Genomic DNA, 27,766 nt, shown 5'->3' on the forward strand with positions numbered 1-27,766 from the left:
GCCCCCTCTCGCGAACGCGAAGAAGGATACCGGAAGCAGATTTCTGCAATTTTTTCCAAGTCCAAAAATTGTCCGTTAATCACCCAAAACCAACCCGAGCCCTCGGGGATCCAAACCAAACATGCACCCAAGTCATAAAATATCATACGAACTTGCTCGCGTGATCAAATCACCAAAATAACACCAAGAACAACGAATCAGACACCAAATCAAAGGAAATTTTCAAGAAAACTTTAAAACTTATATTTTTACAACCGGACGTCCGAATCACGTTAAATCAACTCCGATTCTCACCAAATTTGGCAAACAAGTCATAAATATTATAGTGGACCTATACCGGGCTCCGAAACTAAAATACGAACCCAGGGTCAATAAATCCAACATCAGTAATTTCTTAAAAATCATTAAGCTTTCAAGTTTTAAATTTTTCATCAAAACTCCATATCTCGGGCTAGGGACCTCGGAATTCGATACCGGGCATACGTACAAATCCCAAATCACGATACGGACCTACCGGAATTATCAAAATACTGATCCGAGTTCGTTTGCTCAAAATGTTGACCAAAGTCAACTCAATTAAGTTTTAAAGCTCTATTTCACATTTTAATCTATTTTTCTCATAAAAACTTTCCGAGAAATTGTACAGAATGTGCACGCAAGTCGAGGAATAATAAATGGTACTTTTCGAGGTCTTAGAACACAAAATTACTTATTAAATTTAAAGATGATATTTTGGGTCATCACGATATCTATGAGATTTACATGAATTAATCACTAGATTTAACATCAAAACATGGGAATTAACTAGAGAAATTGGGATATTGTCAAAACATTTTTAAAGTGAATAATTGGATTTTGAACACCGATTCAGAGTCGGATTTGGGTGAAATTAGTATGGTTGGACTGTATACGAACGGGTTGTCGGAATTTATTAGTTTTGTCGGGTTTCGAGGTGTGGGCTCGGGTTTGACTTTTTGGTTAACTTTGAGTAATTGATTAAAAATTTGACCTTTATCGATTAGTTTTGTTTCCTTTGGCATTATTTGGTGTTCTTGAGTTGCTTTTGGATAGATTCGAGCCATTTGGAGGTCAGTACGCACGAGGTGACATTTTTAGAGTATTGTTTGGTTTGCTCGATATTTGATTCAGTTTATTCAAGGTAAGTAACACTTCTAAAGTTGGTGTTGAGGGTATGAATCCCTGAACATACGTGTTATGTATTTGGTATTGATGTGACTCACATGTTAGATGACGGGTGTGGATGTGCACCATGTGAGTTGTGACTCGGTTGATTTTGTGATACTGTGTAGGTACCAAATCTTGTTTCTATCCATGAAATCTCTACAAGCTAGAGCAATTGAGTTGTGATCCATGTTGGAAACCGTGTTTAGACTATATGCTTATTCTGTTGGGACCTACTGAGGTCATTTTGTTGTTGAGTTATTTTCTTAAATTGCAATTACATACTCAATCATATTTATTCATTTGCATATCATATCTTAGTCTCTATTATCATTTATTGTTACATCATGTATCATTTTTTGGGCTGATTGACATGAGATTTGTGAGCCCGAGAGACTGGAGAGATTGATGACTGAGTTGAGGCTGATGGCCTGATTGTGAGTGATATTTATCGGATCGAGTTGTATGCCGCAATATGCTTTATTGATCCATGATGGGATTGGGATGCATGTTGCATCATGTTTTATTGATTCGTGATGGGATCGGATTGCACGCCTCAGCATGTCATGTTGGCTTATATTAGTGCTTGGGCAGGATCCGCCCCTCCCGAGTCTGATATACCAGCAGTGAGCACAAATACCGAGTGCCGAGTGTCAAGTGATTGAGAGTATCCAGTGATTGATTGTGAGACAGTGAGATTAAGTACTCTGAGAGTGTGAGTACATGATTTTATCACTGTGATACATTACATTTGACATGTATACTTGGCATGTAGGCATAAAGATGCATTTCCTCATGCTATACAGTATTGTGACATTTATGACTTCTCATATACATTGACATGTAGGCATATAGATGTACTTTCCTCATGCTATGTGATAGTGGAACATCTTATCTGTTGTTGAAATGTTTTAGGAAAAATCATAGTTTTCTGACATACTCGCATTTTTGGTGATTTCGGTTAATGATTTGGGTTTTACTATTATACGTAAAAAGCATGCATATTTTCCGTAACTATGAACAAGCTGAGCATCGTATCTTTGAGTATTACTTGTACTGTTTTCATTATATTGTTGCGAGTTGTTCTTGGTTGTTGGTGTTGGACTCTGACCGTTGTCCAAGCTCGTCACTACTTTCAACCTAAGGTTAGGTTTATTACTTATTGAGTACATGGGGTCCGATGTACTCATACTACACTTTTGTACCTTGCGTGCAGATTTTTGAGCTGATATTGTTGTGTATTGCGGAAGCTGGTTGTAAAGACAAACTTGCGTTCCGGTTGTAGCTGCCTCTTGTTCGTGGTAGCTTTAGATTTATAAAAATCTGTTTATGTACATTTCAAATAGATGATATATTTATTTCATACTAGCTTTGTAAACTCTAAATCATAGAAGCTCATAATTTGTATTACCAGTCCTTGGGGATTCTTTGTATAATAGTTCAGTTATATTATCATTATTTCTCTCAGTAGGTCTCATTTGAAATTGGATTATTATTAAATTGGCTTATCTAGCGGGTTGGGTTAGGTGCCATCACGACCAATTAGATTTTGGGTCGTGACAAGTTGGTATCAGAGTTCTAGGTTCATAGGTTATACGAGTCATGAGCAAGTGTCTAGGTTTATAGGTTATACGGATCGGTATGATGGCGTCCATACCTATCTTCAAGAGGCTACAAGGCATTTAGGATAAAATTTCTATCTTTATTTCCTTAGCGCGTGGCATTAATTCAACTTGAAGCGTATCTCTTTGAATTTCTTCCACTCACTCGTATGCCTATATGAGTGCTCGACTTCAGCTGTGTATCGACAATTTGTGGTCCCATGGATGATGTGCGAGATGTGTTTTCTGTGCTTTGGTGATGGGCCAGTCTGCACGACTTGAGGCCCCGGTTTGGACCGCAGCTTAGGCTTGGTAGTTTCAGTTATGTGAGCATGTGCTTTTGGATTTCTATGTCCAGTGGTATCCCTATGAGTAGGAATGGTGGCTCGGTGAGTGGTTGGATGGTTATATGATGAGTATGATGTGACTGTGGGATATGTTCAGATGGTTTGAAAGTGACGAGATAAGTTTTCTTGAGATGTGATAATGACTATTGGATGTTCGATTTCTGTGGATGTGTCATACAATCTTGGGTTATGAAGGTTTTTGAGGGATTCTTTCATGTTATTTCATTTGTGGAGAAAAGTAGATTCTCATATCTTGTTGATGAGTTCAAACTCAGGAAAATTAAGTGATTGTGTAGTAGTTGTGGTTGTGAAAGGGTATAGAGAGATGTCAGTTTGAGGCTAAGCAAGTGGGTTATCACTTGCGGGGTAATCTACAAATGTGTGGTCCTTATGATGTTGAGTGGAGGGTTTCTTTTCTACCCGTGAGTTATATGTGTTGTGATTTGAGTTTGGATTGGTTGTGAAAGTTGGCCTGACTTAACGAGGATGACTGCGAGCTTAGCAGATGATTTGAGGCATTTTATGGGTTGTGTTGCATGAGCTTATGAATAATTTAGTTGAATCTCACCGCGGTATTATGGTAGTAATAAAGTATGAGTATTATGAGTTATCGAATGTTTTGATCTATGACTTTGATCTATGTGGGGGAGTCAGCTATCGACAATTTGATTGCACGATTATGTGATGTAATGGTTTCGGTTTGAGGCATACTTGTGAATCGGTCATGACTTGCAAAAGTTTGTTCTGAGGATGACGCAAGTAAGGAAATTTCAGAATGCATGATGTATTACTCTTTATGGATATATGGAAGTCTTGGGATGATTTAGGTTTGTTATGCGTGATGGATGCAATGTACTAAGAAAATGGATTCACTCGGTTGCTTAGAGGTGTGGATTACTTCTTTGGATGATATTGCGCTAATGGAGCATAAGTCATTCGGCTCATTTGGGCGAGGCAATTGAGATTTGAGCAGAGTGGATGACTCTCGAGAGGGTTCTAGTGGATTCAAGATTTATATGTGGCAGTTGAGAATTTTCCGGATTTGCATATGGCTAAGATCTGAGATTTGCATTGGATGGTGCTGGGGCTTGCGGTATTTCTATATCACTATGGATTCTATATTTCAGTATCATAAAGGTAAAAGGAACAACTTTAAATTCGCAGAAGGCCTCTTCGGAGTGGGTGTCTTGGTTGTGGCACTTTTAGAGCAATTAAGAGGGAATACAATGACTTATGGGCATTAGGGGTGTGGTTTTATGCTAGGATCTCTAGCAGTAAGCTTTGGGTAAGGATCGTGGTGTTCCGTCAAGGAAAAGTGACACTTGATGGCAATTTGGAAGGAGCTCGGAGAAATAGGACAGCTTGGTAGTAGGGTTGGATCAACATGGTAATGGATATGATCAGTTCTTTGTGTACTTATAATGTGGTGAGTCTCTGCAGGTGTTTTGTGGCAATACTTATGGGTTTGGAGACCTGTGTGGCCTGGTTGATGTGAGAGGGATTCAGTTTCAATGGCTTGGTTATGTGCAAATGGGTTTCAAAATATTCTCGATGATTTCTTCCCCAATTTGAGAGGGATATTATCTACAGGTATGAGGGGTATGTTGCGTGTTGTAATTTTCTCCTGGATGGGATCAAGTGGAAGGTTTTTAACTGAATTGGGTATGTATTCTTCTTGTGACTCAGAGTTGATAATCAGATTCTCATGCTTTCACATGATGGCATGATACATGCAGTGCGTCCTGTGGGATTGAGATTTGTATGTACAAGTTGGCGGTTCAGATTTAAAGGAAGGTCATGAATTTTGGACATCATGGATGGTTTCAGATGGTTAGATGAATACTATTACTACTTGGTATTGCCTAAGAAGGGTGCACATTTCAAAAGGTGCACTGTGTTTTGACTTACAGATGCTTTGTTGGCATTGCGATACTTGCCTAGTTGATCGACTGCTGATGTTCAGATTTTGCTATGTGGCACGAAAGAATTATAGGAATATTTATTGTGGGGATGGTTGTGTATGAGAGATGTGTTAGTCATTCGAGTAGTGGAGTTGGGATCGATAATATTGATTCATGTGTTCTATGGATTTGGAGACTAGAAGTTCTCAGAAGCAGATTGTTTTGTGGTTGCAGACTATGAAGATGTGGCCAAAGTTAGCTATATGGTGGTACGTGTTATGGTTAGATCATTTTGGACTTTTGGAGGGCTATTTATCCATTTGGGGATGATCGGAGTTAATTTGGAGGCCCATTGGTAGGCCCAATGAGGATGTGTATTCTACACCGGGTCGGATTTATTGACTCAACACCGTTATTATTGAAGGGTGTGGCATTCTGTTAGAGTTGAGCTTGTTTGTGTTCTGATATGTTCTATGTGTTACTCTTATATGCTACGAGGGGTTGGTTATATGCACACACGATGCGGTTCTGTTTGGGTCTTATATAGGAATTCGAGCGAGATGGTTATTGGGGTGTTGAATGGTTGATTGCGCCTTGGTTATGGTCTTTCTGGGTTGTGGTATATAGCATCTTTCACTTATTCATGGTTATGGTCATGCACTTCGTGTACTTGATGTGGAATTGCGTATAGTTGTTGATTTTGAGCATTGTGACTTAAGGTATTTCATATGGACCACTATTAGGATGGGGTCACGTATTACAACGGGGTTATGTTGGGATATGATCCTTTGTGATAGATTCGTGTGTCTTGGTTATACTATGTGTGATGGGTTCATAGAATTGCGTTGTGGTGGTACTTATTGAGCTTGCAGGACAGTTCTCTCATTTGAGTCATTTTCCATGTTTGAGTACACTTGAATTGTTTCTTATTGGTACACAAATTGCACAGTTTGTGGCTTTAGGTTGTATTGGTGTGGCATGTCAATAGAATAGTTGTGTTTGATGAGATAAGGTCATTGGACCTAGAATGGATATTATTGAATTTGATTACAGTATGTGTGGAGGAATAATTTTAGAAGTCGGCTTATAATTTGGCTTTGATTCTTATCATACGAGAGAGAGCTCCACGACTTGTTGATCTGATGAGTGGTTATGAGTTTTTACATATTTCTTTCATCATCGGCAGTGTACAAAGGTTTTGAACGGGGTTTTATTTGATATGAGGGTTATTATCGGCATTAGGTTTGTTTTGAATAGCTAATGTGAGTGGAATTAGTGCTACGAGTATACGAGCTATGTGGTATATCATATGGTTACATCTTGAGTTATGGTTATGACTTGATAAAACTTGATCAAACTTATACAATGTGTAGATGCTAGATTCGGGTCTTGTTAGGAATTTCAGATATTGTAAATTGGGTTCCAAGGTTTATGGGCTAAGGTTGAAGGGAGAATCTTTGGTTATGTTGAGTTGAAGGACATTCATGGATTGGGGTGACGTGGGAACATCCTCGGGTATGTGCATCGTAAAGTTACACGGTTATTTGATGGCTTTAGAACGACTATGGGCACGTTCGAGGACGAACGCATATTTAAGTGAGGGAGAATGTAATAACCTAGCCGGTCATTTTGAGTAGTTGCACTTCGGTCGGTGGTTTGAGGGCATGAGTAGCTTTGTATGATGTATCATGACTTGTGCGTATAGTCAGTTTCGGTTTTCGGGTGATTCAAAATTAGTTTGGAAGGATGAATTTCATGTTTGAAGCTTTAAGTTGGAAGAGTTGACCAAGTTTGACTTTTGAGTATTTGACCTCGGATCAAACTTTTGACGGTTCCATTAGGTCCGAATGGTGATTTTGGGCTTGGACGTATGCCCGGATTTACATTTGGATGTTTCTAGAAGGTTTCGGCACTAATTGGCCCAAGTTGAAAATTTGAAGGTTTGAAATATTCATAAGTGTGACCGGGAGTTGACTTTGATGTTATCGAGATCGGATTGTTGTTTCGGGAGTTGGAATAGGCTCGTTATGTCATTTGAAACTTGCATACAAAATTTGAGGTCATTCAGAGTTGATTTGATATGGTTCGGCATGCGTTTTAGAAGTTAAAAGTTCATTAGTTCATTAGGCTTGAATTAATGTGCAATTCGAAATTTTGGTGTTGTTTGATGTGATTTGACGGTTCGAGTAAGTTTCTATTGTGTTTTAGGACTTATTAGTATGTTTAATGGGGTCTCAGGGACCTCGAGTGTGTTTCAGGTGAGTTTTGAACAAGTTTAGGCATTTTGGCACTTTGATGATGTTCTGGAGCGATTGAAGTGTGGAGGGCACTTTTTGGAGTGCTGAGGCAAAGCCTCATGTGCGACCGCAAACTAAATTGTGTGGAGGCACTGGCGAAAGTGCGGACCGCAACAGGAAAATCTGCAGGTTTATTGGTTCGATTTCGGTAGGTTATATCCTTGCGATCTATATGGAATTTGGAGATGATTTAAAAATAAAAGTTGTAGCCCTTTGAGTCTAGTTTCCAGAAAATCAAATCGTTCATTATTTGGACACTTGTGCAGAAAGTTATGGTCAATTTACTGAATACTAGTACTGTAGTTGTTGCTGAAGTGCGACCGCACAATTTGGTTTCGTGGCCGCAGAACTTGGAAGGGCAGACCACACAAAAATAAAAGTGTGGTCAGCACCGTGGGAGATCAGATGTTGCACTATATAAACGGGAATTTTGGACTTTTTTTTCATTCTTCACCACTTTAGAGACTTGGGAGCTCGGGTTTGAAGGGTTTCAACCTAGACCTTCATTTACAAGCTTGGGGTAAGTGATTCTAACATATATCTATGAGATTTACATGAATTCATCTCTAGATTTAATATTTACATAAATCCATCACTAGATTTAACATCAAAATATGAAATTTAACAAGAGAAATTGGGATTTTATCAAAACTTTTCTAAAGTGAATAATTGGGTTTTGAATATCGATTCGGAGTCAGATTTGGGTGAAATTAGTATGGTTGGACTCGTATTCGAATGAGTTATCGGAATTGGTTAGTTTTGTCGGGTTTCAAGGTGTGGGCCCGGGTTTGACTTTTTGGTTGACTTTGAGTAATTTATTAAAGATTCGACCTTTATCAATTGAGTTTGTTTCCTTTGGAATTATTTGATATTCTTGAGTTGCTTTTGGCTAGTTTCGATATGTTTGGAGGTCGGTATGCGCGGGATGGCGTTTCTAGAGTATTGTTTGGCTTGCTCGGTATTGAATTTGGTTTGTGCAAGGTAAGTAACACTTCTAAATTTGGTACTGAGGGTATGAATCCCTGAACATACGTGTTATGTGTTTAATGTTGAGGTGATGCACATGCTAGGTGACGGGAATGTGGGCGTACGCTGCGTGAATTATGACTCGGTTGATTCTATGGTACTGCGTAGTTACCAAATCTTATTTCTATCCATGAAATATCTATGTGCTGGAGTAATTGAGCTGTTATCCATGTTAGAAAATATATTTAAGCCATATGCTTATTTTGTTGGGACCCACTAAAGTCATTTCTGCTATTGAATTATTTGCTTAAATTGCAATTACATACTCAGTTATATTCATTCATTTGCATATCATATCTCAGTCTCTGTTATCATTTATTGTTACATTATGTATCATTGTTTGGGCTAATTGGCATGAAATTTGTGAATCCGAGAGACTGGAGAGATTGTTGATTGAGTTGAGGCCGAGGGCCTGATGTGAGTGATATTTATTGGATCGGAATACACACCGCAACAAGCTTTATTGATTCATGATGGGATCGGACTGCACGCGCGCAAAAAAGTTTTATTGATTCATGATGGAATCAGGCTGCATGCCACAGCAGGCCATGTTGGCTTATATTAGCGCTTGGGAAGGATCCGCTCCTGCGGAGTCTGATATACCAACAATGAGCGCAGATACCAAGTGCCGAGTGTCGAGTGATTTAGAGTACCGAGTGATTGATTGTGAGACAGTGATATTGAGTGCTCTGAGAGTGTGAGTACATGAGTTTATCACTATGGTGCATTACATTTGACATGCATACTTGGCATGCAAGTATAAAGATGCATTTCCTCATGTTATATGGTATTTTGACATTCATGACTTCTCGTACACATTGACATGTAGGCATAGAGATGTACTTTCCTGAAACATCTTATCTTTTTCGAAAGGTTTTGGAAAAAATCATAGTTTTCTGACATACTCACATTTTTGGTGATTTCTGTGAAAGATTTGGGTTTTACCCTTATACCTAAAAGGCATGCCTATTTTCCGTAACTATGAACAAGCTCGGCATCGTATCTTTTTGTATTGCATGTAATGTTTTCATTATATTGTTGCGAGTTGTTCTTGGTTGTTAGTGTTGGACTTTGGCCGTTGTCCAAGCTCGTCACTATTATCAACCTAAGGTTAGGTTTGTTACTTATTAAGTACATGTGGTCAATTGTACTCTTACTACACTTCTGCATCTTGCGTGCAGATTTTGGAGCTGATATTGCTATGTATAGCGGAAGCTAGTTGTGAAGACGAACTTGCAATCCGACTGTAGCTGCCTTTTGTTCATGGCAGCTTTAGATTTATAAAAATCTGTTTATGTACATTTCAAACAGATGATTTATTTAGTTCATACTAGCTTTGTAAACTCTAAATCTTAGAAGCTCATGATTTGTATTACTAGTCCTTGGGGATTCTTTGTATAAGAGTTCAGTTATATTATCATTATTTCTCTTAGTAGATCTCATTTGAAATTGAATTATTGTTAAATTGGCTTACCTAGTGGGTTGAATTAGCTGCCATCACGGCCAGTTAGATTTTGGGTTGTGACCACCTCAGCGTTCATAATCCTTACTAAATCTCATGTAACCGTCTGTATTCACCTCACCTCACCATGGTAAAATAAGTGCTTCTTGGGCCTAGTCTCGATGATGCTACTAGAGGAGTTTTCATAAATCACTACAGTTTAGAGCCTAGTTATCATACGTAACTATAGTTTACCGAATTATTATTCATAGCTATTGTTTGATTGTTACCAGCTTATATCACTTGTATTCAGACGAGCAATGAATACAACTTGTGTCAATTGTATCCGTTCGTGCAACGAATACAACATGTATCAATTGTATTCGTTTGCGCAACGAATACAACATGTATCAACTGTATTCGTTTGCGCAACGAATACTTCATGTATCAACTATATTCGTTCGTGCAACGATTACAACCAAGGTGAAATACATGGGTGTATACAAAGGATACATCATATATCGATTGTATTCCTATTGACTATATTGTTCGCGCATCGAATACAATCAAAGCAAATTCAGAAATACAGAAAAATAGAATGCTCTTATTGAGAGTCGAACTCAAGACTTGCGCTTACTAAGCGGGCATTCTAACTAATTAAGCTACGGGAACTTGTTACTCTCTTGTTTCAGTTCAAAATAATTGATCTCTTGTTTCAGTACTACATGTGAATTTGCTATAAAATTCAAATATAGTTACGAATGGTAATTTTCTGAAATTACAGTTATGTATGATAAATACAATATATATTTTTGTTGTGTCGCGTAATTTTTCCAAACTATAACAAGAGCCCAAACATTGAAGTCTTTTTCTGGAGATTTTCATAATTAGCAAATTTAAAAGGGAACATTACAAAGTTTTTAGCACAACAAAACTTAAAATATCATACTTTGGCAAAAGAAGTCTTACATTTTATAGCAAAAAAAAAATCTTACATTTTATTGAAATATCAGAAACAGACAAAGAATTTGAACCTACATCGCCAATATAATTTCAGCTCAAAAGTGATTACATGTTAATCAATCATATGTCAAGCACAAAAAAAAAAAAAAAAAAAAAAACAAGAAGAAGATAAATTTTAGTTTAATATCCATTGACATATAATTAATTTATCAGCACTTAACACGTGGAGCTTAGCTCTCACATCATGGATAATATAACACAAAATACATAAGTTGACACCCGAGTTATGGACCAAATCCCTATTACACATTTTTTTACGGCGAAAATTATCTTACACACTCAATCTTTTAAAAGTGTGTCAACTACACCTTTTTTTTACCAGGACAAGTAAAACATCTATCTGTGTAATGCACGCATTTGACTTTAGCCCGTTTACAATTATTAAATCCGACCCACTTGTTTTTAACTTAACCCTTATATTTAATTTAACCCGACCCATCCGTCTCTTTTCTTCCCCACCCCCACACGTCCCCTCCTCTCACCATCTTTACCATTCTTTCTTCTTCAATCATGACCCTAAATATCATGCTACTATTAAAAGAATATCAGAATAATAGCTGAAAATGGATACAAAGATTTTGATTTGGTACTTCGTGATGGATCTCCTAATGTCGGTGGTGTTTGGGCTAAAGAAGCTACTAGTCAGAATTTTGCTTCTGGTAAAATTGTGCAATGATTCCTCCTCTAAAGCTCAGCAGCCATGGCAGATATAACTCATAAGAAAATACTCATAAAAAAAAATTTGGTGGCATACCCAAACTTTTCACAGGCTGAAGTTTCAATTTCCGACCAGCAAAAGAAGAAAGAAGAGGGTCTCACTGAAAATCTATAGCGTTGGAAGCACATGGTGAAAATGTGAAAGACCTAGGCGTATATGAGTCAATCTCTTGCTCAAGCCTTCCGGTTGGCCTAGTTTGCCGGAAGAGGGGTTGGGGACGATGGTATTAGTGTGCAAGTTTTTTTTGTCTTTTTCTTTTTGTATTTTGTTGTAATGGTAAAAGATAGAAAAGTATAAAAAAGAAAAAAGAATTATTTAGGCCATTGGATCACTTTAGTCAAATCTATACCGTACAAATAAAGCTGCAGATTTTCATCTTTTACCTCTTCACGCGCTCTTTTGCGTGCGTGTATTAGACACACTTCTGAAAGGTTATAAGATGATTTTCGTCGTCAAAAAATGTGTAATAGGAAATTGATCCATAATTCAGGCGTCATCTTATGTATTTTGCCTAATATAATTGAAGGATTCTTATTAACTGGTTCTAGTTGATTGAGAAAGATGACTCGAGCCAAACTTTTCTTTAAACTGGCAATTTTAAAAGAGGAAAGTTTAGATGTGGTTGACCGGAAAACACTAAGCTAGAAGCAGAGAAATTTCTCTATTAAGTTATTATGTGTACTAGTGAATTGTCAATATTGTCTAATTTAATAAATAAATATTGAGTAGAAACAAACAAAGCAGTTTGAATTATCAAAGTTAGTGTATAAATCATATGCACAGTGATGCAAGCCATTTTAGAAGCTAGCAAGTGTGAAAAAAATAAAGGTTGATTTTTTTGAAAAGTATAATTTTTTCTAGAATGACCTGTGTAGTACTTGGATATTTATCTTGGAGAAATATCTAGATATTCTAGAGTGTTGTTAGAAGATAAGGTTAGCTAGAATCTTAATTTTTTGTACCTTTTCTAGAATCATATCTAGAATCATCCATAGACAAACATAAATAGGGGGTGTCTTGTTCATTTGTAACCAAGTCAAAATCAAGAAAACCTTCTTTCCTAAATAAAGTTCTTCTCTCCAAAACTCTCATTTTCTTTTCAAAGCTTCCTCTTCTTTAGTTGAATCTTCCTATTTTAGTTAACGATCTTTGGCTGGTAGAACGTTTCCAATAATACTTTTCTTCTGCTATTCTTCACATGGTATCAGAGCTATAGTTGACTTCTATAGATATATTTACAAGGTCGGGTCGGTTCAAAGATAAAAATTTTGTCAGTACGTATTCATGTTTCTTTGCAAGACCAATTGATGATGAAAAACAAAGAAGCTAAATGACTCAAAGAGTGGGAGCTTGCTGTGGATGATGAAATGGAGGCTCTGATAAAAAATCAAACCTGGAGCCTTGTACCAAAGCCAAAGGATGTACAACTCATTTCTTATAAATTAATTTACAAAATCAAAAGAAGAGATGATGGCATCATAAATAGATATAAAGCAAGGCTGGTTGCTCGAGGATTTTCTCAAAAGTACGACGAAGATTATGAAGAAACCTTCAGTCCGGTGGCTAAGATGATCTCTGTCCGAGTTGTGCTAGTTTTGACAGCCTCGCATAATTGAAAGTTATGGCAACTTGACGTGAAGAATGCTTTCTTATATGGAGAGCTTGACAAAGATATTTATATGGAGCAACCACTCGGGTATGTTTCTAACTTACATTCTGTATGTATGCAAACTTAAGAAGGCCCTTTATGACCTAAAACAAGCTACACGAGCATGGTATGGAGAAATTGCTGAGTATCTACATTTTTATGGCTATGATGCATCACATTCAGATCCTAGCTTATCTGTTAAAAAACAAGGAGACTTGCACATGGTTGTTCTTTTGTACGTGGATGATATGATAATAAAAGAAAACAATGAAGATGAAGTTGCTAGGCTTCAAGATGAACTTTCCATAAGATTTGACATCAATAAGTTGGGAGAGCTACATCATTTTCTTGGCTTAGAGGTGACAAACATGAACAAAGGGATTTTTGTCACTCAAGAAGGATACTCCAATAAACTTGTTGACAGGTTTGGATTGAAGCAAAACATGTTCTACTCATCTTAAGATAAGTACAAGGTTAAGGCGGGACGAAGGCTCACTTCTTGCCGATCCCAAGCCTTTTCGGGCTCTTGTTGGAAGTCTCGTGTATTTGATTATTACAAGGCCAGACATTGCCTTCTCGGTGGGATATGTCAGCATATTTAGGCAGAGGCCAAGAAAGCCTCACTTAAAAGCTGCATAGAGGATTCTAAAGTGTATCAACTCAACATCAGATATGGGTTTGTTCTTCCACATGAAGAATGATTTGGTGTTAGCCGGTTATACAGATGCTGATTTTGGTGGTGATTTGGATGATCGAAGATCTACATGGGGCTATATTTTTCTCTATGGTGGAACAAGTGTTTCTTGGTGTAGCAAGAAGCAAGACTCATTTTCATTGTCAACCACGGAGGCGGAGTATAAAGCAGCCGGTCTTACTGCGCAAGAATGTGTATGGCTACAAAGACTTGCTGAATACTTGCATCTACCGATATCAAAGCCAACTGTAATCTTTGGAGATAATCAAAGTGCCATCAAGCTGGCAAATAAATTCAATATTCCATGCAAGAACTAAACACATTGAGGCGGAACATCACTTTATTTGGGAAAAAGGTTCTTGATGGAACTATCAATACTTTGGAAGTACGAAGTCAGGAAAATATTCCCGATATCTTTACCAAATCCCTTGCTAAAGCTTCGTTCGAGTTATTCACTGACAAGCTTGGAATGGTTTCTAAAAAATCAGTTTAAGGGGGAGTGTGAAAAAAAAAGTAAAGTTATTTTTTTGAAAAATATAGTTTTCTCTAGAATGATGAGTGTAGTACTTGGATATTTATCTTGGAGAAATATCTCGATATTCTAGAGTGTTGTTAGAAGATAAGGTTAGCTAGAATCTTCCTTGTACATTATCTAGAATCATCCATAGACAAGTATAAATAGGGGGTGTCTTGTTCATTTGTAACCAAACCAAAATCATTCCTAAACAAAATTCTCCTCTCCAAAACTTTCCTTCTCTTTTCAAAGCTTCCTCTTCTTTAGTTAAATCTTCCTATTCCTCTTCTTTAGTTGAATCTTCCTATTTTAGTTAACGATTTTGGGCTATCAGAAGGTTTCCGATAATACTTTTCTTCTATACTTCACAGCAAGAAGTTTCTGTTTGATTAACTTTTTTCTTTTTCCCAATTCAAAAGATATTATGGTGAAAACCGAGAAAGGATACCAATTTATTCTGTTTGGACTTGTCTATGCTTTTAGACTCTTAACATTTGACAATGAAATGAGATTGTAAGAACAAACATGGATATTTTTCTTAATGGTTGAGCCCTATTTATCAACATAGCAGATCAAACGTTGACATAAACTGAATTTGCAGATTTTCGTGCTGCTGATGATCTTATTTTATGCCTCTTTTTCTGCCATACACGCAACAAACGTATCGTGTTTCCAAGTAGAAGCAGTGCCATTAAACCACACCATACTGTAACTCCAATTTCAATAACCTGACCAAGTGGTTCACTGTCCTTATTAGGCGTGACGATGTAAATTGATATGCCATAAGTGAGTGCTGTAGTAGTAACTGTTAACCACATGATAACCATCAAACCCCACATGAAAAGCCTGCGCTTGAACGGTAATCCACTAATCAGCAGCAATATTGTGCTGAGAGAGGAGACAAAGGCAATGGTGTTAGCACGAAGGAAATATCGATACGATTTGGGATGATTATAAGCCATTACTGCTTCCCCTGCTCTGTGTGAAGGTATTCCCCGATTATCCAATTTTTCATTTTCTTGCCAAACACCTCCTGGAGGGTTCATTCCAGCTTGGAATGCCATTGTTGCAATAAGTGACGCCACCACCATTATTGTTTCGCGTTTCTTGGATAGCCAATCGCCTTTGGATGGGTGGCTTTGGGCCTGATTTCCGCCTAAATATGCTGGTGTTGTTGAAGCTGGTAGTGAATGCGGATTTGCAGCTGATTTATTCGGAATTTTGCTACTATCATTTTTGATATCCTTTGCTCTTAAGCCTCCGGCTTCTCTAAGACTGTCTCCAATTTGTAGATCAATCATGTCCCTCCTACTTTGTGCTAAAATATCTAATGTTGTATTCCCATTTGCATCCATTGCATTCACATCTATTTGATTGGTCTTTAGCAAGTATTTGATAGTCTGCAAGAATGGTAGGTGGTTTAATAACTATAAGAAAATGAAGTTAATTTCCCAGACCTAGTGGTCAACGAAGTAGGTTGAGAACCAAAGGTATCAAATTCAAATCCTAGCGGAAATAAAAAACACAAGGTGATTTTTTTCCATTTCAAACCTCGGTGGACAGAACTACCTGGTACCTATTGCTAGTTGGAGGTAGCAGGTATTCCGTGGAATTAGTCGAGAGGTGCGCAACTTGGCCCGAACACCGCGATTATAAGAAAAAATGAAGTAAATTTCTTTTCTAAGGAAGCAATATCATACCTCAATTTGCTTATCAGCAACAGCCAAATGTAGAGTGGTGAAGCCATCACTATCCTTTGCATTCAAGAATTCATGGTCCCATGATCCAATCTCCATCAGCACCTTGAGAACCTCTAGCTGATTATGCTTCACACACAAATGCAAAACATTTTCTCCATTGATCGTCGTTCCTAGAACTGTACGAGGCCTGATTTGTATTAGTTCTTTGATGACTTCAACTCGACCTTTGATGGCTGCTAGATGGAGAGGATTTCTACCATCGCGATCACGAGCTAAGCATATATCAGGATTCACTACTAACAACATCTTGATAATTTGTAGGTGTCCTTTAGCTGAAGCTATGTGAAGAGCTGATGATTTTCGCGAATCCAATTCAGCTGCAAGCTGAGGATTTTGAGCCAGAATTAACTTCACAAACTCAATATGCCCACGCATTGTTGCTATGTGCAAAGGAGTTTCATTGAAGCAAGTTAAGGTAAGTCTATCAAGAATTAAAGCATCTTGCTGAAGTAATTCTTGTAAAGTTCTTACATCTCCTTCAACTGCAGCTTCATAGAGTTTCTTCTCAATTTCCATCTTGCTCTTATCTGTTTTTCTCTCTTTCAATGAGATTCTTTTAGTAAAAGAACTGGTTGATTTATATGACTGATCTTTTGTACTTATTGGATTTAGTCATACTTGGAAAAGTCTTCTACTAAATTTTAGTCTTGCTTTAAAAGGATATTATAAATGCTTTGAACTAGTCTTATCTTCTTATAAACAAAAAGACCTTCAAAATTACCCCTCTTCTTGGAAGCTACGTGGAGAAAATGACTATTCTTCCTCAACCAAGTGAACTGGTTAATTGAGAAGACCCTCACCAAACTTTTCTTGTAGCTAGAACACTTCAAAAATGCTATCGAATGTGTGGCGATATTTTTTAGGATCCAAGAGCAAACATAGATGATAAATTATTCGCAAGTCAATTGTCAAATTGAATTTGAAGTGTGAACTCTTGACTAATACTCCCTCCTTATCATTTTATCTCGCAGTACTTGACTCATCACGAAATTAAGAATTGTTTTTAAAATTTATGATTTAAAACAAATAGATACTTGTGTGGCTACAAATTAAATTTCATTAAGAGTAAAGTAAAAATTATAATGATAAATTATTTTTAAATAAGAAAAGGTAACATTCTTTGTGGGATTAACTAATAATGAGGGTTAATTTCACTGATCGTTATTTTGACTTTAATGGAATAGTAATTTGTGAAAATAGGTTCTTATGAGATTGTTGTTCTTGTCTGTTAGTGATATATTTAATTGTTATGTGAGATTGATATGGTAGTATTTTAACTTCATGAAAAATTATAAAATGATTTGAAGGATATAAAAACTGGTTCTATGCTAGTTCTGTTCATATTTTTAATGAAATTATAGGTGGTGGTATTAAGGCTATTACGTAACAAATTAAGTAAGATATTTTTAACACAATAATTATTCTCTTATTTTCCTTCTAATTGTCAAAATATTAAAACTCATTTGAGTTATGGGTCAAATCGGGTTGAAGAATAAATGGATCTAACTTAGATTTGGTCTATTTAAGCTTATGTGGCATTATTGTTAGATTTTTTAATTAAATTTAATGTCATGTCATATTTTTTATTAGATATTTTGTAGGTTTTGAACTAGAGTGACTTTTAAGTTACAAATGTAAAGTTGAGTGACTTTTAAGTGATGAAAAATAGTTAAGTGACGGTTGTGAAATAAATGATAAGTTGGATGAGTATCAGTGAAATTAACCCCTAATAAGGAGTGTCACTTAAATTGGGAAGGAGTAACAACTAAAGAAAAACAAAAGGCGGGGGAGAGAGAGATTGTAACTACTATCAACTAGTTGTTGTAATTTAGTACAATTTTCAAAAGTTAAAGAAGGTGGAAAGTGATACTACTACTACTACTACTAATTAGTGATTCTAAATAAAAATTCTTAATGGACTTTGAATATTCAACACGATGTTATTATATTAGACTCTGTCTGTGTTAGTTGCAGTTATGCATGAATGTGCGGTGTTAGAGCCATTTGACGAGAAAAAGATGGTTGTGCTCAGTGAATTTTTTATTAGAAAGAAAAACACATACCTCACCCTAAACTTTTGGTTTATAACACATACTTATCCCGTGGTTTCACATATTACACAACTTTCTGTTTTTTTATACTTTGCTATTAAAACTATATTATAACTTTCTTTTTTTGTTGTTAATTTTACTTTTTAAACTTCACATAATAGTATTATTTTATTTTATTTTTAAAATGTAATTAATTCTTTCCTGCTACTCAACTTCTTTGAATTAAATACTATTCTTTATATAAATAATAATAATAATAATAGAGAAAGCAAAATTGAAAAAAGAAGATAAAAACTGAAATGCTATAAACTATAAAGTAAACAGGAAATCTATTTCCCTACTCTTTTAAGCTTGTCTTTCTTTTTCTATTTTGATGACTTTTTACTTTATTTACTTTTCAATTTATCTTTGAACTAATTGAAAAACTTGAATGAAATGCATTACGCCAATTGAAAAACATCAAAGTATAAGAATCTTAAGGAGAGCATCGTTACGAGTAGAAACCGTGTAATTTTCATGGGTGGTTATTCAGCTTTGTGTTCATTATGCAAAAGTCATTTTTTTTGTTACGTAAAAATCATTCAACTTTGTGTTCATCACTCAAAAGTCATTTTTCTTTCTTTTGTTACACAAAAATCATTTTACTTAGCTCTATTTATCACAAAAGTCACATTGCTAGATTTTTATAATACTCCTACTTGAAAAGTCTATTAAGACCTTTACATTAAAAATCCTCTCATTTATGTAATACCTTCTATATTATATACTATATAATTTATTTTTACATATGTATTTTATTTATAATTAAAATAACTTCATATTATTTTATTTATTATTTTAATAATATATTCATATATTTAATTTTTTCATGGCACTCAATTTATCTAATCATATTCAAACATGAACATATTGTAAATATGAAAAAATAAAAATATTTATTTTTTAATATTTATTTGAAATAATAAAAATAAATTTGTTTAACAAATGATAGTTTTTAATAGTTAATAAGAATTTTAGAAAAAGTTTCAAAGATATTTGTGTTTAATATTACGTTTTTAAAGCTTTATCTGTTAATATTATTTATTTGAAAGTATTAATCCGATGTGTCATTGTGTTAAATGTAAGTATTTTATTTATTGGATTAATGGGTATGGTTTGGCTGATAAATCAGTGAGCTTTGATTTTACCCTCAATATTAAAAATATTTTATTAAGCATGGTTAAGAACGTGGACCTGAGATTTGTTCACGGTAATGTTACCGACAAATTTAATAATGCTACTTATACATCTTGAAATTTAATGTTAAGAAAAAAATTAAATGTACAAATATATTATAAAAATAATAAATAAAATAATATAAAATTATTTTAATTATAAGTAAAATACCTGGGTAAAAGTATATTATATAGCATATAATATAGAAGATAGTATATAAATGGGATGATTTGTAATGTCAAAGGCATAGTAGACTTTTCAGGTGAAAGGTTTGTAAATCTAGTCAAAGTGACTATTGTGATAACTAGAGCATAGTAAAATGATTTTTGTGTAACAAAAGAAAGAAAAATGACTTTTGAGTAATGAACACAAAGTTGAATGATTACCATTAAATTTACTCGTAGAAACCTTAGTTAATATTGGAGATTATATCCCCTGGATTGACTTCATGGACTTGCAAGGTTATGTTAAGAGGATGAAGGTATTAAGTAACAAGTTTGACAGGTTTTTGGAGCATGTTCTCGACCAGCATAACGCTAGGAGAAACGCTGAGGAGAATTACGTTGCCAAAGACATGGTGGATGTTTTACTACAGTTTGCTGATGATCCCACTCTGGAGGTTAAACTAGAGAGACATGGAGTCAAGGCTTTCACCCAGGTATATATATCACCTTCACAACTCATAACGTCTTATCAATTTCAGACAAAAGAATGGGGGGGGGGGGGGGTCGTGTGGCTGTAGGAGTGGTTTTGATACTAAATTTTTATATCATACTCGACTCAATTATGTTGGTATGAGATTTGTCAACGTTGCCCTGTTTCGTGCTTGTACGTTGTAACTAAGCACGAGAAAGTGTGTGGTTGACCTAAATTATAAAAAGCTTTCAAATTGTCGCAACTTTTTAAATTTATAATCTTGCCAGACCCTAAGAGGTATTTGTGTTATTGGGATTAGAATTATAATCTCGGAGTAGAATTTGGGATAGTATATATTTCACTGCATGATGTTGAGCATACACTGATCGTTTGTCAAGCTTTGGTCTTTGCAAATACATAGGCTAGTTAAAGTTCCTTGAATCAAGAGTTACAAGACATTCAAGAAAAGTTAGTGACAAGTCAAGCAGATTTTGAATGCAATTTAACAAACATTGACATGAAACGAATTTGCAGATTTTCTTGACTGTTGCTTCTTTCTCAACCATTTATAGACCAACCGAATTGTGTTTCCCAGCAAAAGCAATGCCATTACAGAACACCACACTGTAACAGAAATTTCAATAACCTGACCAAGCTGTTCTCTGTCCTTCTTAGGCGTGACAATGTAAATCGATATGCCATAAGTGAGTGCTACTGAGGTAACTGTCAACCACATTATAACCATCAAAGCCCACATGTAAAGCTTTTTCCTGAACGGCAATCCACTTATCAACAGCAATATTGTGCTAAGAGATGCAACAAAGGCTATGGTATTAGCACGAATATCGATACGATTTTGGATGACTGTATGCCATTACTGCTTCCCCTGCTTTGTGTGACATATGAAGGGAATTTCCTTGAGAATTAACTTCCTCATTGTCTTGCCAGACACCTCCAGGAGGGTTCATCCCGGCTTGAAATGCCATTGTTGCAATAAGTGATGCTACCACCATTATTGCATCGCGTTTCTTGGAAAGCCAATCGCCTGACAAGTCGTGCTTGTGGGTGTCGTGACTTATTGAAAGAGGAGTTGAAGATTCATTCTTAGGAAATTTTGCAAAATTTTGGGTGTTGGATGATGAAATATCCTTGGCTCTTAATCCTCCAGATTTCCGGAGACTCTCACCAATTTGCAGATCATTCATGTCTCTTCGACTTTGTGCCAAAATGTCTAGAGCTGTGTTCCCATTGTCATCCTTTAGATTCACCTCAATTTTATTGTTCCTCAACAGATATTTAACTGTCTGCAATTGTTAACATGAAATATTAACTCCATACTAATGTATCAAGCTAATGTTTTTCCTATGATAGCCATCAAGTTGTCTAATGTTAAACGGGTCAATAATGAGGAAGAACTTAATAGTCTTTTCTTTAGCAAAATCAACTTATTATTTAGTAACCCGTCCAAGTTTAGAGGGGTTGAGTTATAACCCTTTTGTCGACTTAACAACAAGTTGGACCTGTAATGACTAATCAATCTATTGGGTCAAAAATGGAAACAGGTCAAAATAATGTAACTGTTATGAAGATATTATATTATGGATGCTCATTTATTACTCTGTTGTAAATAAGCTTCCTGAACAAGTTTATACATATGAGACTTCGCCGTAAATATGTTTATCTATTTAGTACTCTATTGGAAATAATCCTCCTGAAAAAGCTTATCCTTTCGGTACTCCGTTATGGATAAATATTACCCATGATTGAAGATTATCTATATCTGGCACAATAACTTAGAGTAGCAGCTTACAAGCAGCTTACACAGCAGCTTGCAGTAGCACAACAGCTTACACAACAACTTCATTTCTTCTATAAATAGAGGAAAATTCAGTTCATTATGTACATAAGTTTGGAGTTTGAATAATATATCAGTTTCTCTCTATACTTGTTTTTACTTTACTGTCTTTATTTTATAACACGTTATCAGCACGAGACTCTGCCATCTCACGAAAATACCTTGAAATTATCAGAGGTACGAACTTTCTTTTTCTAAATAATGTCAAATCTTTCTAAACTTGAATTTGTAGCCCTGGATATATCGGGCAAAAGCTACATGTCTTGGGTGCTTGATGACGAAATTCATCTTGATGCGATGGGTCTGGCAGACACCATCAAAGATAAAAATCGGGCATCAAACCAAGACCGTGCTAAAGCAATGATATTCCTACGCCATCACCTTGATGAGAGCCTGAAAATGGAATATCTTACTGTTAAAGATCCAGTCATACTGTGGAATAATTTGAAAGATAGATATGACCACCTGAAGATGGTCGTTCTTCCACAGGCACGATATGATTGGACTCATTTAAGGCTACAAGATTTTAAATCTATCAGTGAGTATAATTCTGTTATGTTCAGAATTATTTCCCAATTGAAACTATGTGGTGATAATATTATTGATCATGATATGTTGGAGAAAACTTTCACCACTTTTCATGCCTCGAATATGCTCCTGTGACAGCAATATTGAGAGATGGGATTCAAAAAGTATTCTGAACTTATCTCACATCTTCTTATAGCCGAGCAACATAATGAGTTATTAATGAAAAACCATGAAAGCCGACCTACTAGTTCTTGTCCATTCCCAGAAATGCATTATAGAAAAGTTACCAACTTTATCTTCTGGCTTATATTATTCAAAGATTAGTACAATTGAAGCATACTCTATCGTAAACCAGAAGTTTATTGATTCAAATACTTTTGTGCTTTGGCATGGCCGTTTGGGCCATCCTGAATCAATAATGATGAGACGAATTACTGAAAATTCGAGTGGGCATCCATTAAAGAACATGAAGATTCTTACAAATAATGAATTTTCTTGTGATGCTTGTTATCAAGGCAAAATGATCACTAGACCATCACCAATGAAGGTTGGCATTGTGTCCCCTGCCTTTTTAGAACGTATACATGGGGATATATGTGAACCTATTCACCCACCAAGTGGGCTGTTTAGATATTTTATGGTCCTAATAGATGCATCTTCAAGATGGTCTCATGTGTGCCTACTATCATCTCGCAACCTGGCGTTTGCAAAGTTATTAGCCCAAATAATTCGATTAAGGGCACAATTCCCAGATTATCCTATAAAGGCTATTCGCCTTGATAATGCTGGAGAATTCTCATCTCAAGCTTTTGATGATTACTGTCTATCAGTTGGGATAAAAGTTGAACATCCTGTAGCTTATGTTCATACTCAAAATGGCCTTGCAGAGTCATTAATTAAACGACTGCAATTGATAGCAAGACCACTACTTATGAAAACAAAATTGCCCACTACTGTTTGGGGTCATGCTATCTTGCATGCAGCATCACTTATCCGTCTCATACCAATACATTATAATAAATATTATCCGTCACAATTAGTTTTTGGTCATGAACCAAATATTGCCCATCTACGAATTTTTGGATGTGCTGTATATGTGCCAGTAGCACCACCACAGCGCAGTAAGATGGGCCCCCAAAGAAGGTTAGGAATATACATTGGATTTGAATCACCCTCTATTATTCGCTATCTTGAACCATTGACGGGAGATTTATTTACTGCTCGATTTGCAGATTGTCGATTTGATAAAATAAATTTCCCACAATTAGGGGGAGAGAAAAAGAAAATCAAAAGAGAAATTGTGTGAAAAGTTTCATCATTATCTCACTTTGATCCACGTACCCCTATATGTAATCAGGAGGTCTAAAAGATCATCCATTTACAGAATATAGCAAATGAAATGCCAGACGCATTTACTGATTTGAAAAGGATAACTAAGTCGCATATCCCTGCAGAGAATGTGCCTATCCGAATTGATGTCCCAACAGGACCATCTACTAGCATGAGAGCTAATGAACCTAAAGCACGCCTGAAGCGTGGTAGACCTTTGGGTCCTAAGGATCGAAATCCTAGAAAAAGAAAATCGACAAATGATCAAAATAATATTATGAAGGGATCTCCTGAAGAGACCCAAGATCTGATTAGTTCTGAGATTCCTGAAGAAATCAATGAACCCGAGACTCAAGTAAGTAAGAAACTTTTAATAAGTTCTACTGGTGATGGGATAAATTTAAATCGATCTGAAATAGTGGTGGATAATATTTTTGCATATAATGTTGCACTTAATATTATACAAGATAGTGAGGATTTTGAACCCCGATCTGTCAAAGAATGTCGACAAAGATCTGATTGGCCAAAATGGCAAGAGTCAATTCAATCGGAATTGAAGTCACTTGCTAAAAGAGAGGTCTTTGGACCAGTAGTCCAAACACCTGCTGGTATAAAGCCAGTTGGTCATAAATAGATTTTTGTGCAAAAAAGGAATGATAAAAATGAAGTTGAAAGATACAAGGCTCGCCTTGTTGCACAAGGATTCTCACAACGACTTGGAGTCGATTATGAAGAAACATATTCACCCGTTATGGATGCCATAACATTTCGATATCTCATCAGTTTAGCCTTACGTGAAAGGCTTGAGATACATCTAATGGATGTGGTTACAGCTTATCTGTACGGGTCACTTGATAATGAGATTTACATGAAAATCCTTGAAGGATTTAAAATGCATGAAGCATATTCAAAATCTCGGGAAATATACTCAATCAGATTACAAAGATCTTTGTACGGTTTAAAATAATCTGAGCGCATGTGGTATAATCGCCTCAGTGAATATTTGTTGAAAGAGGGTTACATAAATGATGTTATTTGTCCATGTATTTTTATAAAGAAAATGGCTTCAGAATTTGTTATACTTGCTGTTTATGTTGATGACATAAATCTTGTTGGAACTCCAGAAGAGCTCCAAAAGGCAACTGAATATCTTAAGAAAGAATTTGAGATGAAAGATCTTGGAAAGACAAAACTTTGTCTTGGTCTGTAAATTGAACATTTAGCAGACGGAATATTTATCCATCAATTTGCCTATACAGAAAGAGTATTAAAACGCATTTACATGGACAAAACGCATCCATTGAGTACATCAATGGTTGTTCGATCACTTGAAGTGAATAAAGATTTGTTCCGACCTCCAGAAGAGGATGAGGAACTCCTTGGTCCCAAAGTACCCTATCTTAGTGCAATTGGTGCACTAATGTATCTTGCTAATGCTACAAGGCTTGACATAACATTTTCTGTTAATTTACTTACAAGATATAGTTCTTCTCCTACACAGAGACATTGGAACGGGATTAAGCATATATTGCGATATTTAAAGGGAACTCTTGATATGGGTTTATTTTATGCTAACAAAGATAGTGCAGATCTTGTTGGTTATGCAGATGCAGGTTATTTATCTGATCCCCATAAAGCTAGATCTCAAAGCGGGTACGTGTTTACATGTGGAGGTACTATCATATCATGGCGCTCCACAAAGCAATGTATTGTTGCTACTTCTTCAAATCATGCTGAAATAATAGCTATTCATGAAGCAAGTAGAGAATGCGTATGGTTGAGATCAATAATTCATTTTATTCGAGAAAAATGTGGTTTGGAATGTGAGAAAAGACCCACAATTTTATACGAAGACAATGCTGCATGCATAGCCCAATTGAAGGGAGGATTTATAAAAGGAGATAGAATGAAACACATTTCACCAAAATTATTCTACACACACGATCTTAAAAAAAATGATGACATTGATGTGCAACAAATCCGTTCAAGTGACAATCCGGCATATTTATTCACCAAATCTTTACCAACTTTAACTTTTGAGAAGATGGTATACAAGATTGGAATGCGGAGACTTAAATATTTGAAACAAAGTTTTCATCAGGGGGAGTAGAATACATGATGTACTCTTTTTTCCTTATTAAGGTTTTTTTCCACATGGTTTTCCTTATAAGGTTTTTAATAAGGCAGCTAGCAATGCGTATTACTAAATATGTGTACTCTTTTTCCTTCACTAGGATTTTTTCCCACGGGGTTTTTCCTAGTAAGATTTTAACGAGGCACATTATCTTTTAATGAACATCCAAGGGGGAGTGTTATGAATATATTATATTATGGATGTTCATTTAGTACTCCGTTGTAAATAGGCTTCCTGAAGAAGTTTATCGATATGAGACTCCGCCGTAAATATGTTTATCTATTTAGTACTCTATTGAAAATAAGCCTTCTGAAGAATCTTATCCTTTCGGTACTCCGTTATGGATAAATATTACCCATGATAGAAGATTATCTATATTTGGTACAACAACTTAGAGTAGCAGCTTACAAGCAGCTTACACAGCAGCTTACAAGCAGCTTGCAGCAGCAGCTTGCAGTAGCAGCTTACACAGCAGCTTCCTTTCTTTTATAAATAGATGAGAATTCAGTTCATTATGTACATAAGTTTGGAGTTTGAATAATATATCAGTTTCTCTCTATACTTGTCTTTACTTTACTGTCTTTATTTTATAACAGTAACCTTATGGGTCAACATGTAATTTAAAACATACGAAATCAAATTTAGAGATTCAAAATTATTTAAACTTAAAAGACTGGTGGGCTTATGACTATGTTTTTGAGCCATATTGACTGATTTAACCAAAAGTAAACTTTGGGCGAGTTGGATCATGACAGGTAAATTTGACTCAACCGACCCATTTGCTACTATCAGTTTTCTTCTTTAGTGAAAGAAAGAATGCTAGGTATATTAGTAAATTTCTACTGCAAAAGGACATGAACTTACCTCAATTTGCTTATCAGTAACAGCCAAATGTAGAATTGTATATCCATCTCCATCTCTTGCATTCAAGAACTCATGATTTGACATCATTTCCATCAGCATCTTCAGAACCTCCAACTGATTATTCTTCACACATAAATGCAAAACATTTTCCCCATCATTTGTGGTTGCTAGAACTGCACTTGGTCTGATTCGTATCAGTTCTTTAATCACTTCTACTCGGCCTTTGATTGCTGCAAGATGTAGAGGATTTCTACCATTGCGATCGCGAGCAAGGCACATTTCAGGATTCACTATCACCAACTCCTTTACAATTTCTATATACCCTTTAACAGAAGCAATGTGAAGAGCTGATGATCTTAGGAAATCCAGTTCAGCAGCAAGATGGGGATTTTGAGTAAGAATTAATTTCACAAACTCAACGTGGCCGCGCATTGTAGCTACGTGTAAAGGAGTTTCATTGAAGCAAGTCAATGTAAGTACTCTATCAAGAATCAAACCATCTTTTTGAAGTAATTCTTGTAAAGTTGTTACATCTCCTTCAGCTGCAGCTTCATAGAGTCTCTTCTGATCAATTTCCATCTTTTCCTCTTTCTTTCTACCAATCTTTGAGTTTATCGCCTAGAAACTTACTAAAAATGTGATTACCTAATGGTAGAGGTTTAGATAGTTAGAGATTCGTTTGGAGCTCAGTCAATGTTCGAGATATAACAATAAAATATTATCTACTTGCTATGATTTTTCGAATAAGAGGGGAAAAACAAATAAAGAGAGGACGACTTTGAAAAAGTCTTCTCTACTAAAAATAATTGAGAGAGAAAAGTTAAGGAGACCTTATAGGCAGAAACTATTAAGGAAGGGATTATCTGAGAATTGAATTTGAGAATGACCTCATTTCTTCGTCGAAGGTATGAGGATATATCTTTATTGCAAATTCTAAATTGATATGTTCTCATTAGGATGTAGTACAAATTATTGGATTGGCTCCTTAAAAAAATTACAATT

The 27,766-nt window shown here is 35.8% G+C and overlaps 1 pseudogene; it reads right to left on the reverse strand.

The window, feature by feature from the left end:
• Positions 1 to 14,820: 14,820 nt before the first annotated feature.
• Positions 14,821 to 27,433, reverse strand: LOC107762040 (uncharacterized; annotated as a pseudogene).
• Positions 27,434 to 27,766: the final 333 nt, after the last annotated feature.

This window comes from Nicotiana tabacum, chromosome 23 (assembly GCF_000715075.1).
Source record: "Nicotiana tabacum cultivar K326 chromosome 23, ASM71507v2, whole genome shotgun sequence".
Lineage (NCBI taxonomy): Eukaryota > Viridiplantae > Streptophyta > Magnoliopsida > Solanales > Solanaceae > Nicotiana > Nicotiana tabacum.